This window comes from Poecilia mexicana, unplaced genomic scaffold, assembly GCF_051168715.1.
Source record: "Poecilia mexicana isolate PSO_F unplaced genomic scaffold, ASM5116871v1 scaffold_9, whole genome shotgun sequence".
Classification (NCBI taxonomy): Eukaryota; Metazoa; Chordata; class Actinopteri; order Cyprinodontiformes; family Poeciliidae; genus Poecilia; species Poecilia mexicana.
Genome location: NW_028263378.1, coordinates 28,570,036 through 28,585,983, shown reverse-complemented (window position 1 = coordinate 28,585,983; position 15,948 = coordinate 28,570,036). Strand labels below are relative to the sequence as shown.

At 42.2% G+C, this 15,948-nt stretch overlaps 1 pseudogene; it reads right to left on the bottom strand.

Annotated features, from left to right (window-relative positions):
• Positions 1-11,846: 11,846 nt before the first annotated feature.
• On the bottom strand, positions 11,847-13,287 carry LOC148157737 (uncharacterized; annotated as a pseudogene).
• Between the last annotated feature and the right edge of the window lie 2,661 nt (positions 13,288-15,948).

Below are 15,948 nucleotides of genomic sequence, written 5' to 3'. Positions count from 1 at the left end.
CATCAACCTTAGTAGAGATCCGTCCAGGAGAATCGGATCTTTCCTGAATGTCATATCACTATATTGCACTTTGGTCACAGCGTTGTCCCATATAGGCAACACCTCAGTCAACACCTTCACACAATAATTCAGCGCATGAGTGACAACTTTTTTTCATCGCAGATGCAACATGTGTCTCCGTACAGCTAGCTTTGCTAGCATCACGTCCACAGATCTTACCTTTCTTTAAGCTTTCCTTCCCAGTGACACTAAAAGTTGGATAAAGTCCCCACCGTCTGTGAAAGCGAAGCGCTGTTGGTTTTACATGTCGCCATATCTTATGATTTATGCAGCTATTATCGATTAGTTAGACATCTTCTCCCGCTCAGAGGAAACCACTGCATGTCTGGAGCTCCGCGTGCGAGTAAAGGTGGAGCCGATGGGTGACAACAGACACTAAGTCACGTTATTGCTAGGATTTTACGGCGCCACCTTAAGTCCCTGAACTTCACATTTTAACGGACAAAAAGCGCAACGCGACTTGGATGTAACGAGTAACGCGACGGTTTTGTAGAAATGTAGTGAAGTAGAAAGTACAGATACTTACTGTAAAATGTAGTGGAGTAAAAGTAGAAAGTACCCATTATTAAATCTACTTAAGTAAAGTACAGATACATGAAAATTGTACTTAAGTACAGTAACGAAGTACTTGTACTTCGTTACTGCCCACCAGTGATCCACTGAGTTCTTCTCAAACATAACCCGTGTTCATCTTCTAATGCTTTTTTTTTTTTTTACTATGTGTGTATTCGGACAATTTTTTTAATATTTTGTTTGTTTTTACAGCATGCCTGATGAGAAAAAGCAGACTACATGCTTGTGCACTAGATGGAGCCATCAGTCCACATTTAAAAGCAGGTTGAACAGAGGAGTCCCACAGATCAGCAGCTTCTGCTTTAGGCAGCAGAGACGTGAATATGTGAACTCATCCAAACAGAAACCCAAAACTATTTCATATCATGTTTTTACATATCCATCCATCCAAATAAATAAATATATATATATATATTCTGAGGGTCATGCTGACCTTTGTGTGGTGCAGATTATATGGCGGCCTATCAGAGCGCAGCGCCAGTTCTCCACAGTCTGAGTAAATCCTAACTGTCTGAAAAAACACCGGCAGCAAGAGCTGACAGGCTGATAAATGGTTTGTGTCTTCCTGACTGGGCTTTAATGGACGCAGAGTCTGTTAGAGAGAGAGAGAGAGAGAAATGTCAGGAGATGACTTAGTGAGCAGATTACAGCTGTAATCAATCAAAAGAGCCCAGCTTGCTTGCTTTTTTATCTGCTTTTTTCTTTTCTTTTCATCTTCTTGGATCTAACCCTCAGCTCTACTAAAATCTTTTCATATTTCTCTCTCTCTGTCAAAGAGGGCCAAATTTAGTTGATCTCTATTGATTTACAAAAACAATTAAAAGGGTAAAACATCCCTGTATAACCTACAGTAATAACTTTGTAAATAGTATGAAAAAGGTAATTAAAAGTAGTCTCTTAAAATAGCTCCACAGGTGTTCCTGGAGAACGACTTTTCAAATTGACTTTGTTGTCCTCAAAGGGACAGTATTATGTGTTTTCCAGGCACATGGTGCCATTTTATAGCATAATCAAATGACTATGTTACCTTCAGGTGTTTAAAAAATGCTTTATATACTGTATCAAACATGACTTAAAAGAAATTTGTCTTGAAATTGTGTCTCTGTCACTTTAAAATCTCTTGCTCTTTTTGAAACTCCGCCTTCAGGACGTCATCACAACATGGCTCCTCTATTAATCCTTTAACAACGTTTTTACCAGCGTTTCATTGAGAGCTAGCTCCTATAATGAGCTCAGCTGATGTTCAGTTCCCCCAGGTGTTTGCTAATTGCTGCTGGCTAGTCTGAAGGAGCTGAGTTGGCGATTTGTGGCAGAGGGCCGCTCTGTGAGACGGGAGCTCTGAGGAACTGCATCTCAATGGTGAAGCTATGTCCATCCAGGTGACTTGCATAGCTGAACGGTTGCCATGGCTGTTAAAGGATTTCTCAAACATGCATGAAAGAAACAAGGCAACACCCCATGAATGTTTGTGATTCAAACATTCATGGAGTGAATGTATGCTATAATATGTATATGCTATACATATTATAGCATATATGTATGCTATAATAATCATACATTATAGCATGATGCAAAGCTCAAAAATGTCAGTTTTACATACTACTGCCAATTTAAGCCACATTGTATCCTCTTTGGTTTATGGTCCATTTGTACGACCGATCTGTGACCCAAGCTTTTGCTTCCTCGTTGATGTCTTTAGAAGTTGCTTCAATATTTCCACATATTTCTGGGATTGATTTACACATTTTGGACCAAAGAAAAAAATATATATTCCTCTATGGGACACAGAATGAATCTCCTTCCAGAGCATTATTATGATGGTTGGACATTCCCATCATGTCTACACTTCCTTATAATTGTCTGAACAGAGGAAGGCGCCACCGTCAAGCATCAGTCAATTGTTCCGAAGGACGAACCAGACTGGAGCTGCTGCACAACTCTCCTCCTGGTAAAAGGTATATGCATCTTTTTATTCAGCAGATGTCAACGTTTGGGTTGAACCGATAGGGCTATGTCACATATTTTCAGTACAAAAGTGTGTACGGTTACGTTACATCTCTACTAAACATTCTAACAGGAGTGTGTGTCTTTAAGCTACCCCCACTCCAACCTATATTTTTCCTTTAAAGTTTTTAAAAGTTAATCAGATTGTTACAGCTGTTGAACATACACGATGACCACATGGAGAGAATAACCTGAACCACCAGCGTTTCTTCTACTTTGCATGTCGTTGACTGGCTGTGGCTGACTTAAGGTGTGTTAAAGTGGCAAAGCAAAAACGGGTTTGTGGAAAACGTTGGGGTCTTGAGGGACGCCGGGTGTCCTGTGAATTGTTTGAGCGAATGTGCGTGTTTGTCTGTGTTTCCATGCGAGTGACGGCTTGCTGCAGCGGCTGACAGCAAATAAACATGTTCCAGTAATTAACCTTGACAGGCCCAATGTGGTGCCAACAGCAGAAACCTGCTAATGACACAATTAATCCATAATTAAGGCATTCTGTCACACCGCACTCTGTCAGAGAACGCTGACGAGTGTGTGTTGGAAAGACTTGCTCACGTCGGTGCGGAGAAGTAAAGCTCATGCGAACTCAGACGTCATGTTTCTTTTCCTCAAAGACGCTTTTATTTTGAGCAAATACCACTTTGTCAGTGATGTAATCATGTATGTTTAACCACTGTGGTAAAACATTAAGGAATGAAAATCTTGAAGGCGTAACGAACGGCATCTACTCCTTAAAGGGACGACAGTCTTTAGTTAGGGTTAGGGTTGGTTCCTGATATCAGAAAAGAGCAAACACCTGATTTTACCAAAGTAAGAAAACGTTCTGATGGTGATTTTGAAGAAGTACATCAATATTTGGTTCTCTGATGAAGTCTTTTAAAAATTACTTAGTAGGTGTGACAAAAAAAATAAATAAAAAAAAATAAAATACCTGTGATGTAATTTACAAGATAACAGGTGTTCTGCTAGGCACCGTCCTCAGACCTCTGACATCTGTGTTACAAATGTTTGCTCCACTGCTCAGTTTCAGCTGGGAGGTGTTTTCTTACACATTCAGGATATTGTGAATCAGTAGAAGACATGGGCTGTGACTCAGCTCAATAATTCACATTTCTTATTTGGTTTGCCAAACATGTCCCATTCTTTGGTGTCCAGATAATTCAGTTTTAGGCTCATCAGTCCAACAAATATTGTTCCCAAAGTCCTGCTCTTTGTCCATGATCTAGTTTGGTCTTTATGTTTTTTTTTCTTAAAAAACAAAAGTTTCTTCCTTGGAGTGTTTTGAGACTAGCTTTAGCATCTTGGGATTTGCCTTCAAGCCTGGGCATTCTGCCCTGGTTGTGTTAGCAGTTGTTTTGAATGTCTTCCACTTATATTTCCATATAGTAGAAGTCAATTACCAAATAAGTTACTTCAATCTTCTTTTGGTAACCGTAAGACAACTATTTGGACGTCTCCATTATGTTTGGTTAAAGGTTATCTAGAGTGGAGGTCACGCTAGACATTTTTGTTGTCTGTCAAAGGACAGCATAAAAAAAATCAGTCATGTTCTATGACTGATTTATTTCCTCAAGATAAACTGCCGGCTCCTCTGTTTAGGCTATGGATTAACACAACGTTGCATTCTCTTAAACTTTTTCTGTTCTGTACTGGAGACTGGAATTAAACGCGCCATTTCGACCAAAGGTTTGGAATACGCTTCTGAACCAGACGCTCCAAAGCATCCGGTCCATAACGCTGTCAGCTCCGGTCAGAAAGACGCATTTAGTTCAGTGTCCATGAAATGGTATTCAGAAAGGATTTTTTATTGATCGATTTTAGTTGCCTCTGAGATTAACTCTTTACGTAAAAGTCTATAAAGTCTGCCCATGTGTACCTGTCAAGGGTGTTAATTATAACCTGTCAAAATGACCAACAGGCTTCAAATTTTTCAATCGTTTAAAACAAATACGGAAAATGTTCCGTTAACACGACCCCTGATCTAGAGCCATGTCTCCATTGTTAAGTCTCACTAGTTGGCGTCCGGTCCGGTTCTAGACAAGTTAGGTCTATCTTCATTTGAAGACTGACTCATTATTGTGGGTGTGAATATGGAAAGGAATGTGGGAATGTGGGCGGGCTGTGAGCACACAGGAGCTGCGGTGACTCAGCAATGGAAAATCTCAAGGTTGTGGTTTTGATGGACTCAAATAAATTTCATTTTGTCTAAAAGACAAAGAGCCAAATATTTCAGAGTTTTGTGCCTTCTGGTGAGGCAAGGGGTGCTTTCACACTGCCTCCTGAAGTGACCCAATTCCGATTTTTTGGCAATTCCGATTTTTTTTGCCGGGGCGTTCACACTGCTAGTAAATACGACCTGTATGCGTTCTGCAGTGTGAACGGGCAAACGACCTGAAAGTGTCCCGCATGCGCAGTAGAGGGCGCAATAGCGTCAGCATTCTCAGTGTTCTGCCAAATGCCATAAAAAGAAGAAGCTCAGTGTTTGCAGAAGTAAACATGGAGGCTAACGGTGGAGCTTAGCTTATATATTTGAAGTTGTTGTCCGGCCGGAGCAGCATATTAACAACTTAATCCTCATATAATCCGTCATGGTTGTTGTTTTTCCTCCCGCTTGTGCATATCAGGACACAGAATAGTGAGATTTGTTGAGAAACAGTGACGTTCAATTCAGATGAAGGTGACCTGAACGTTAGGTCGCATTTGAATCGGATACGTATTGGATATGGGTCACATTCGAAAAAGAATCTGACCTGTGCTGTTCACACTGCCATGAAAAGATCGGATACAGGTCGCATTACGTCAAAAAAATCGGAATTGGGTCACTTCAGGCTGCAGTGTGAACGCACCCAAAGACCCACCGGTGGATGGGAGGGTTCCACCACTTCCATCCCAGCCTGGAGTGCCTCTCACTGGCCACGTCAGGCTGACTGTCCTCCCCTCCATGCTGGAAGTTTGAAATGGGAAAAATTTGCTACTTACTCGGCAAATGTGTTTCCTCTCTTCTTTAGCGCATTAGCTCTTTTTATGAAAAGCCAAAAAAAAAAAAAAAAAACACATCAAGGAAGTGTGAAAACGTTTTTACACTTACAATTGAGAAAATATAAAAATGTTGCTGGTTCCATCAACCTTCTTGCTTAAGATACTTAGAAAAGTGCATAAAAAAATGTTGGTGGAAACACAGCTTGGGTTTCCTGATAAGTTTCTCTTGGAACCAGCATCACAACCGCCAGCAATTTTAGCTACAGTGGCTCGTTTGTGGAATCGAGGGCACAGCTTTAGCACGACAGTTCATCAGTCAGCTTTGGGCATTCACCTATCACCAGTTCACCACTAGTGTTTTCCTGCATTCCTTTTGGTAAACACTAAACCATCACAACTGTAGCTTTACTGACCCTTTCCAAAACTTGCTTAAGTCCGTGTGTTGCCCACTTTTCCTGCTGCTGTCACAGCGACTTTAAGGACAAAATGTCTCAAATATTCCATCCATGTCTGAACCTAACCAGACACACGAAACTCAGGAACAATTCTTAGATTGTTTGTCTTTAAGGCAAAATTTGAGTCCATCAAAACCACGACCTATATTTTGTGATAATGAGATAATCAGCGTCCTATTCCTCACCTCTATGTGGTCATAATGCAATGCCTGATCTGTGTACTTCTCATCTAAACCTGCAATTGGCCTGGGAGGTAATGAACAGGGTTGGCTTGTACAGTCATCTTCCTGTGGATCGTTTGAAATATTTATGTGCAGAAATAAATTCCTGCTTGCCTCGTCTTTTATTCAGAAAGTTCAGAGCTGTGTTTGCTTTGGGTGAGCTGGCCCTTTAACCACAGATTAACCAAACAACATTCAATATATCAAATTGGTTGCTATCCTCCCCCCCCACCCCCCACAAAAAAATGCCAACACTGGCCTGACATTTGAGCTAACGACTACACCAACAGCTGATAATACACCAGCTTTATGTGCTGAACCTTTTCTCTTTCTTTTTTTTTTTTTTTAGATCTTTGCTTCCCTGTTTATAACTTTGACAGCTTTATTATACGTGTCGTATACAGCCGGAGCAGCAAGTCACATTCCTGGCATTCGTAAATAGACTTTGAGGTGATTTTGTGGCTGTCAGGGTCCTCGCAATGACAGTCATGACTGATTTATCGTTACTGCGGCAAGCTCCGTCTGAATACTCCAGCTAGCAAATAAAGATGAATTTGTGCTCACAGTGTAAACACATAAATCCACTCATGGGGTAAAACACCCCGCTACTGTACGGCTGGGGCGTAGCTAAGTCTTTTCTGTAACAAACGTTAAAGCACTAAAAAAAATACCTGTAATGGTACAGTTGCAAAACGACAGTGACCCGTCATTTAGTAACTTAAGCTAACCTCAATATTTACAAGCCTCCTCTTGATAGACAGACTGACGTAACTTACCTACTGTCTGTCAACGTTGAAAAGCTTTATTCATCCCTCCAACATATTCTGCGGGGTTTGTTTTGTTTTGTTTTTTTGCCCGCGAGAACTTTCTTTTCTGCTTCTCCATCTTTACCTCCATGTCATCAACACGATTTAAATGGAAACAAAAAAAACGGAGCCCCAGCACATTCTCGACTGGAAATCATTTTGTTTCCGCCATTATTTTTGGCGCCCCATCCAGCACAGCGCCCCTGTGCGTCAAATGTAGCTATGTTTGTGCTCAGCTCCTCACACCTGCTTTTTTCCCCCTCCCTTGTTTGTACATGTGCGAGCGATTCGCTGCTGTGTTTGTGTGTGTGTGTATGTGTGTGTCGGGGCGTGACAGGCTCGGCGCTGACAGGTGTGTGTCACCTCATCATTCAAGCTGTCAGCGCCCGCCAACGAGCAGGCAGAGGCGAGACGCCAGCGAAGGACAGCGGTTGGCTGGCGCTCCTCTGGCCGGGACGCTTCCTGTGCATGCTCAGTTTAGTGGGTGTCTTGGAGAAGTCTTATATAGGACAAAGACAGCCTGCGGCTAACTCCCCTCTCCCCATTGAGAATATATGTGGCACTCAAAATAATAATAAAAAAAAAAAAAAAAAAAAAAAAAAAATATATATGTATATATATATATATATATATATATATATATATATATATATATATAAATTCCCCATCTGACTTGACTCATCGCATCACCAGCACAGAGAGCGTAGAAGAGAGCTCCATGGATCAAAGAGGAGATGTCAGATCTCCCCTCCCTTTCCTTAAATTCATCCAAAAAGACAGACTGAAGGCTGTGTGAGTGGATGTGTGTGTGTGTGTGTGTGTGTGTGTGTGTGTGTGTGTGTGTGTGTGTGTGTGTGTGTGTGTGTGTGTGTGTGTGTGTGTGTGTGTGTGCTGGAACAGAAAGCCCTGCCAAGCCCCTGCACTTGAAGCATGTGTTTATGTACTTTGTCACTCAGGAAAATGAGAAGTGTAAATCCAAACGTCAGTGAAGAAGAGGAGCTTTCTGACAGCGCTGAGCTCGGCGTTCCAGATTTTCCTCCTTTTTACTCAACAAATTTGGCCCACTGGTCGCGCTGCTGACAGCTTCATGGCCCGCAGACAGCGGAGGAAAGTGCATTTCATAGAAAGAGATGGAGGGATGGCGTCGGGAGGCGTTTCCTGAATGCACATGAACACGCGCATGACTGTAGCTTTTAAAAAGCGGCCCAGGTCAGCTACAGGTACATCTGCAAAAATCTTTTTCACTTTTTTTGAGGTTAGAGACACAAACCTCTTTGTTTTTCTTTGGGATTAGAAGGGTCATGAAGCGTTCTGTATCCTCACAGATATAGTTCTTTACTTTGGTTAGCACTTTCTAAAACTTTGATTTTCTTTGATTGGACTGATTGCAAAACAATTTCTCTTCATTTTTAGCTTGCTGCTAGGTTGCCTTGCAACAACCTGTTAAGTAACGTCCGCAGCAGCAGTTTCAGGTTTCACCATCGTGCCTCAACTGCTTAAAAATAATTTTAAAAACTATAGCGTGGAGTAAAACCTGTGGTCATATCACTAGTTTGGCAGTATTTCAGATAAAAACAAAACAAAAACCTAATCAATATCGATATCGACTGATACGAAATTGTATCACGATACGTTTTTGGATTTCTGCAGCTCCTCCAGAGTTGCCATTGATTGTTTTTTTTTTTTTTGACAGCCTTGCTGAACAACAATCTTTTAAATTTAGGTTTTGAATTGTGATTGGGTCACAACAAAGGCACGTGATGCGGGATATTTTTGGGGGCATCAGAGTAAAGGGGGTTGATACCCCCTAACTCGTACAAATGCATTCATTTTTTGAAAATCTCCTGTCCTTTTCCTTCCTCTTTGGTTATGCTCTGTGTTCATCTGTTACATAAATCCCAGCAAAAACACAGAAATTTGTGGAAAAAACTGGAGAAGTTTCAAAGGTATGAATACTTCTGAAAGTCACCGGATGTGAAGCAAATTGGATCGAGGCCTCTGCAGTCTTCGGGTGCCAGAGTAATGGAGGGTTTTGTATGTGTGTGTGTGTGTGTGTGTGTGCCTGTCGCCAGCGTTCAGTGGTCCTGCCACTCAGCAGTACATACACAGAGTTGACAGCTCCTGCTTAAATGTGTCACTCGACATTACCCATAAAGCACCACTAAAGAGAGCGGGAGGCTGGGGGGAGGTGGGGATATGTGTGTGAGGCAGAATGACTAATGAAATGGTTTATCTTTGATTATCAGTTTTCCTTCTTCTGCTGCTTGGATCTAGTTTGTGTAAAGTGCTGGGCCACTCAGCCTTGAGGCTAGAACCAACAGAGACACCTGCTGCTGGGAATGCTGGGAAATAAGTTAGTCACTACAGCTACAATTTCTGAGAGAAAAGAAGACTTGTTCCTTATTTGCGCTGACTGATACAACACAAAGGCAGAGCTCCTTTGGGCTTTGGTTATTTAAGCAGCAGCCACAGCTGCTGCCTAAATATGTCGGACATCATAGGGCAGCATTATATTAATACTGTACAGATTAGCTCCGACAGTTTTAGATGGTAAATCTTGTGAAGCTGCATGTGAAACCAAAAAAAAAATGCAGTCATTAGCATATCTTTACTATGAAAACCACAAATGGCCCATTGTCCTAGAAAACCTGAATTGGTGTGTTCCACACTGGTCCGTGTTTTGCACTTGTAGCTGTTGCTGGAGACGCTCTGATTCTGATTCAGGAATTATTTTGTTCTGATCTCTTTCTGTTAACAGACTCTTGATGAATGTATGTACACTGGCAATCTGACAGAGCCATAGGACCAGGGCTGCGGTAGAAGGGGAAAAGTTAGGACAATTCCAAGGGCCCCTGACCAGCAGGGGGCCCCCATAAAAAAAAAAAAAAAAAAATATATAGTGGGTAAGACACCAGTCTACCACCCGGGAGACCGGGGTTCGAATCCAGGCTGGGGCAAGTTACAACAGTGCAATTGAGCTATGCAGTGTGGGTCCCTAGGCAAGACCCTTGGAGCTATATAACCTACCTCATACCATGAGAGACATTGATATGCATAACATGCCGGCTCAGACGTCGCCCGGCCAAACAAGGTCTGCGTCAGGTGCTGATGAAAAATGGGCTACTGGAACAAGACGGAAATGGGCGAGAGACGAAAACATGGATCTGTTGGAATGCTACTACTCAAGTAACCCTAGTCAGAGGGGCTACATGCAAACCCTCAAAGGGTTCAGTCCCATCCAACTATCGGCCGATAACCTGTCTCTCTACAACATGGAAGCTCATGTCAGGCATCATAGCAGCTAAGATAAGCGGGCACATGGATAAATACATGAGCACGGCACAGAAGGGCATCGGCATAAATAGCAGAGGAGCCAAACACACAGTCGCCCGAGACTGCAAAACCCGACACACCAACCTGTGCACCGCTTGGATTGATTACAAGAAAGCCTATGACTCAATGCCACACACTTGGATCATTGAATGCTTGGAGATGTACAACATCAATAGGACTCTAAGAGCCTTCATTGCAAACTCGATGGGGCTGTGGAAAACCACCCTTGAAGCCAACTGCAAACCACTTGCACAAGTGTCCATCAAATGTGGCATATACCAAGGAGATGCTCTGTCCCCACTGCTGTTCTGCATAGGCCTGAACCCCCTCAGCCAAATCATCAACAAGACTGGCTACGGATACCACAATCAGTCACCTCCTATACATGGATGACATCAAGCTTGTGGTATATACCACCCTTGTGGTATTCCACCCCAAATCCAGCACCCTGAGACTGTACACAAGCCGTAAGGAAGGAGGCAGAGGACTAGTGAGTGTGAGAGCCACTGTCCAGGATGAAACATCCAAGATACATAAATACATCAAGGACAAAGCCTCAACGGACGATGTACTCAGCGAATGTCTCATCATGGGAAGACAAGCCCCTACATGGGATGTACCACCGACAAATAACTGAAGTGGCTGATATCAGGAAATCCTACCAATGGCTGGAGAAAGCTGGACTCAAGGACAGCACAGAGGCCCTCATCCTGGCCGCCCAGGAACAGGCCCTAAACACCAGAGCAATAGAGGCTCAGATCTACCACACCAGACAAGACCCAAGGTGTAGGTTGTGCAAGGAGGCCTCTGAGACAGTCCAGCACATAACAGCAGGGTGCAAGATGCTGGCAGGGAAAGCGTACATGGAACGACATAACCAAGTGGCAGGCATAGTGTACAGGAACATCTGTGCCGAATATGGCCTGGAAGCCCCGAGGTCAAAGTGGGGAACACCCCCAAAGGTGGTGGAGAACGACCGAGCTAAGATCCTGTGGGACTTCCAGATCCAGACAGACAAGATGGTAATGGCGAACCAACTGGACATTGTGGTGGTGGATAAAGAACAGAGGAAAGCCGTTGTGGTGGATGTAGCAATACCAAGTGACTACAACATCAGGAAAAAGGAGCAGGAGAAACTGGAGAAATACCAGGGCCTCAGAGAGGAACTGGAGAAGGCCTGGAAGGTGAAGACCACAGTGGTGCCTGTGGTCATCGGGGCCCTCGGGGCAGTCACTCCCAAACTGGAGCAGTGGCTCAAACAGATCCCAGGAACAACATCAGACATCTCAGTCCAGAAATGTGCAGTTCTAGGCACAGCTAAGATACTGCGCAGAACCCTCAAGCTCCCAGGCCTCTGGTAGAGGACCCGAGCTCAGAGGATGAAAGAGACCACCCACGGAGGGTGAGAGGGGAATTTTTTATATATATATATATATATATATATATATATATATATATATATATTTTTTTTTTTTTACGAAGTCATTTAGCTCATTGGGAGATTCATCAGGAAATTCAATATTCTCTAATAGATGTTCCAGATCCATGGATGCAGGGTCATAAATGGTTTTTACAGGGATAGTGTAGTTTTCCCCATTTGGTTCTTGATGCCTGGCCACTTTTCTTCTTGGAGGTCCTAGTTCATCTCTGTCTTGGAGCTCCGTTTTCAGATTTTCCAGCTCTGTTTTATAATTAACCTCACAGCTACAGTACCGTTGTTGGAGGACAGTGAGTTGCTTTTGGAGACTGTCCTTCTCGGCTCCAAGTTCGCTGATAATCTTTTGGTCCCTCATCATTTTCAGTGAGTGAGCTTTCATCTCTTTATCTACCTCCTGCTTAAATATTTCTGCTTGCTGTCTTTAAGCAGAAACATCTCCTTCATATGTAATTTTAAGTTCCTGGTAAGAAACTTTAGCCTGCTCCAGTTCACTTTGGAGATGTTTTAAGGTCTCTGGATTGCTGCTGCAGGAAAGAGAACTCTAGTGCCATTTTCTGATGCAGATTGTTCTTTTCAGCTCTAAGTACATTGATAAGATGATGGTCATTCTTGGCTCTTTCCAAATTAGCTTCTTTCTCACAATTCACCTCATACTGATAAATGTCTGCTTTCTCTCACAGGGCAGAAACATCTGCTTCATTCCTCCTGTTTAATTCTTGGTATGAAATCTTAAACAGCACCAGCTCACTCTGCAGACGGTTCTCTGTTTCCTGCAGGCAGGCAATCTCCTTGGACATTTTTTCTTGGAGATCGTCCTTCTCAGCTCTCAGGTTTTCAAGGAGCTTTTGCTCTTGCTTGATTTTTTCTTCATAAAACATCTGCATGTCGACCTGCAGGTTCCCTTCACCTGCAGCTTCATGTTTCCATTGAAGCTCCTCGTAGCGAGTCTTGATTTGGTCCAGCTCTTGTTGGAGGGCGTCACTTTTCTCTTTTTCTACTTGGATTTGTGACCTGAATGCTTCCTCACCAACAATATGAGCTACCTTCAATTGCTCAAATTCCTTCTGCAGCAACCTTTTCGTCTTGTGTTTTATGTCGCTGTGCACCCTGGAAGTGATTATAGCTCGTCTGAGAGACTCTGAATCAGAAAACTCTTCTCCTGTCAGTAGTTCTCTTTTCATCTCCTTGAATCTTTTCTGCCCTTGTAACTCGGCTTTTGTATTCTCCAGGTCTCTTTGCACGTAGACTAGCTTTTGGTTCTCCTCAAACCATCTTGCTCTCTCCTTTTCCAAAAGAGAGCCAAGTCTCTGGATCTCTCTCTGTAACTCAATGGGAGGCGTTCTGTTCTCAGTCCAGCCTTGCAGATTCTGTCCAGCTCTCCATGCTCCATGCTGGGGTCTCATCTCACCGTTGGAGGAATGTGGCCTTTGGTTCAACATGTTGGACAAAACAATGTTTGTTGAAATCCGTTTTGATCAGCAAACGATCTCAATGTTCAACTTTGAAAGAGCTTGGCGAACGTCTGAACTTGTCAGTAGTGCAGCAAGCAATGACAAGAATGTAGAAGTTTGTTACATACATACAGAGCTGATGACATCACAAGCAGGACTCTGGTTGTGACATCACAGAGTTTCCCTTCATCTTTGGAATGATGATGTGAGTGTTTGAGAACTCTACCACACTGACCAACCAACCTCCCCCATCATCCTCCTCCTCACCTTCCTACCCCCCATGTTGGAATTGGGATGGGTTATATAGTGTTAGGGTGGCTCTGATTTATTCTTTCTGTAGATTTTTGTTCATGGTTATTTTTTGTTGAGGCATTGCATCTTAGGACAGTTGTCCCCTCTGGTTTTGGATGACATACAGTTGGAAGTTTTTTGCTCTTTCTCTTTTAGTTTTGGGAAGTTGCTATGATGTGTATCCATGGCAATACTTTTTTAGGTTTATTTTTACGACTGGGAGACATTAATCATTATCTCAAAAGCTCAAATAGTGAACTAACTACTGCCACCTGTACTACAACCACAAATCTCATGAGACTTGAAAAGAAGGTTTTGTTCATGCAGAGCAGAGAAAATGTCTTCCACAGTTTGTAATGGGTAAGAATCATATCCCCAAACCCAACATCTTTCTGCCCAGCTTTCAAACCAAACAGCCAGAGAGATATTTACAAGGGAGCAGCAGTAGAGGCAGATGAGATTGATTTACCACTTCATTACAACAACTTATGGTCTCATCCAAGACTTGTGATTGTGGGATATTGTGTCTGCAATCGGGATATTGAAGTGTTAGCATGTCATGACAGCAACACTGTCTTTAGAAGAATGATTGAAACAATATATTTATTACTGACATAAATTCAAACAATCTTTATAAATTGATAATAAAAAACTGAAGCCAGTCCAGAAAGTCCTACCTTAGCTTGCATTTAAATCACAGATATCTATTCCTGACCCATCCCTTTATAAGTGAAATTAAAGCTGCAGTATGTAACTTTTATTAAAAAAAACTACAACTACAGGTGTTTGCTAATTGCTGCTGGCTAGTCTGAAGGAGCTGAGTTATGTCATCTAAAAAAACATAATAATGGATTTCAAAGTTTTCCAAAAAAAGGTGCCACCAGTTACATCACTCATTTTAATGTTTTTTGTAAACAACATTAATGATAACACCAAAAGAGCTGTTGGTTGTAAAATAAATAAATAAAAATTACTTGTATGACTGATTTTTCAAGTAAAGAAAGCATAGAATGAACAAGAGAATTTCTCTGCCAAGTTCGGAGATGAGAAGATATCTTGTTGAGATTTTGCTTTGAAAGATAAACTCAGAGATCCAGCAGGTCTTTGTGTTAAGCCTTCAGACAAAGCTGTGACTTTGGGAGCCACGTGTCCAAACAAGTTCTTCTGTCTTCTCCAAGGCGCAACAAGAACAACAACAACCCACATTTCCCAAAAATCCAGACACCCCCATTTTCCTTGTGTTATTCAGTCGACGGCACAATCGGCTCTCTAAGGCCCATTACCCACCAATGCTTTCAGTCGTGAAAAAAGTGCACACAAATAAACACACTTATGCACATTTGTTGACAACAAAAGGGACTGTCACACATACACAAAGTAGCAGGACCTGTTCCAGCGTTATATGTGGCGTCAGGGTCAGTCAACATGAAGATAACACAACACATCAGTGGAGACAGTCATCCTTCTCAGTACTAAAGTAACTTTTGTTTAGTAAAGTCACTGATTTGCACTTGGAATAGTTGGTTGAGTGGGTCTGAATGAACAGCAGCAGGTTTTCTTTTAAAAAACTGGAGTATTTATGTTATTGTCGTTTCCATAGTGCAAACCCAGAATAGTTGCCATGGGAGATTAAAGGATTTCTCAAACATACATGAATGAATCAAGGCAACCCTCCTGCTATTTTGATGAGGGAATAACGTTATAACACAAAGCACAGCTCAAATAAGTCAGTTTTAGAAAATACTGCCCCTTTAAAACAAAGACAAAATGGTTACACAATTGATGTCCCCTTAGTAAGAATATTATTCCTTAGTACTGCTAGCCTTACTGAAGCAGCATGTATTTCCTAGAGCAGCAGTTCCCAAACGTTTCCATGCCATGTTCCCTCAAACAGCGTTAGCTTCTGGCCTCCCACTTTGAGAAACACTTCCCTGTAGATAATATGAATTCTTACCTCATGATTAACAATATAGACCGTCTATATTTCCAAATCCAACATGTTTCATGTCACAGTGGTTGAAAGCTTAAAAAGATAAAAACTTTGCTCTACTTCATTCGTCCTAATAAAATTCAGTCGCTCTCACAGCCTGAATGAACCAGAGACTGAAGATATTGTGGAAACTAAAACATCCCTTTAATTAGCTCTTCTCATCTTTGCGCTAACATTTTGAACGTCTCACTGATGTTATAAGTCGTCCACTTCTGAAGAGGCGCGTGTCTGTGCCGTCGACTGCTGGGAATATTCCGGTAGTAACTTCAGGGAAGACGAACAGTAATCTCATTTGTTGTAATTGTCAACGAAATGTCATTCTGAATCTGAAGTCAAATCCCAAAATTGAT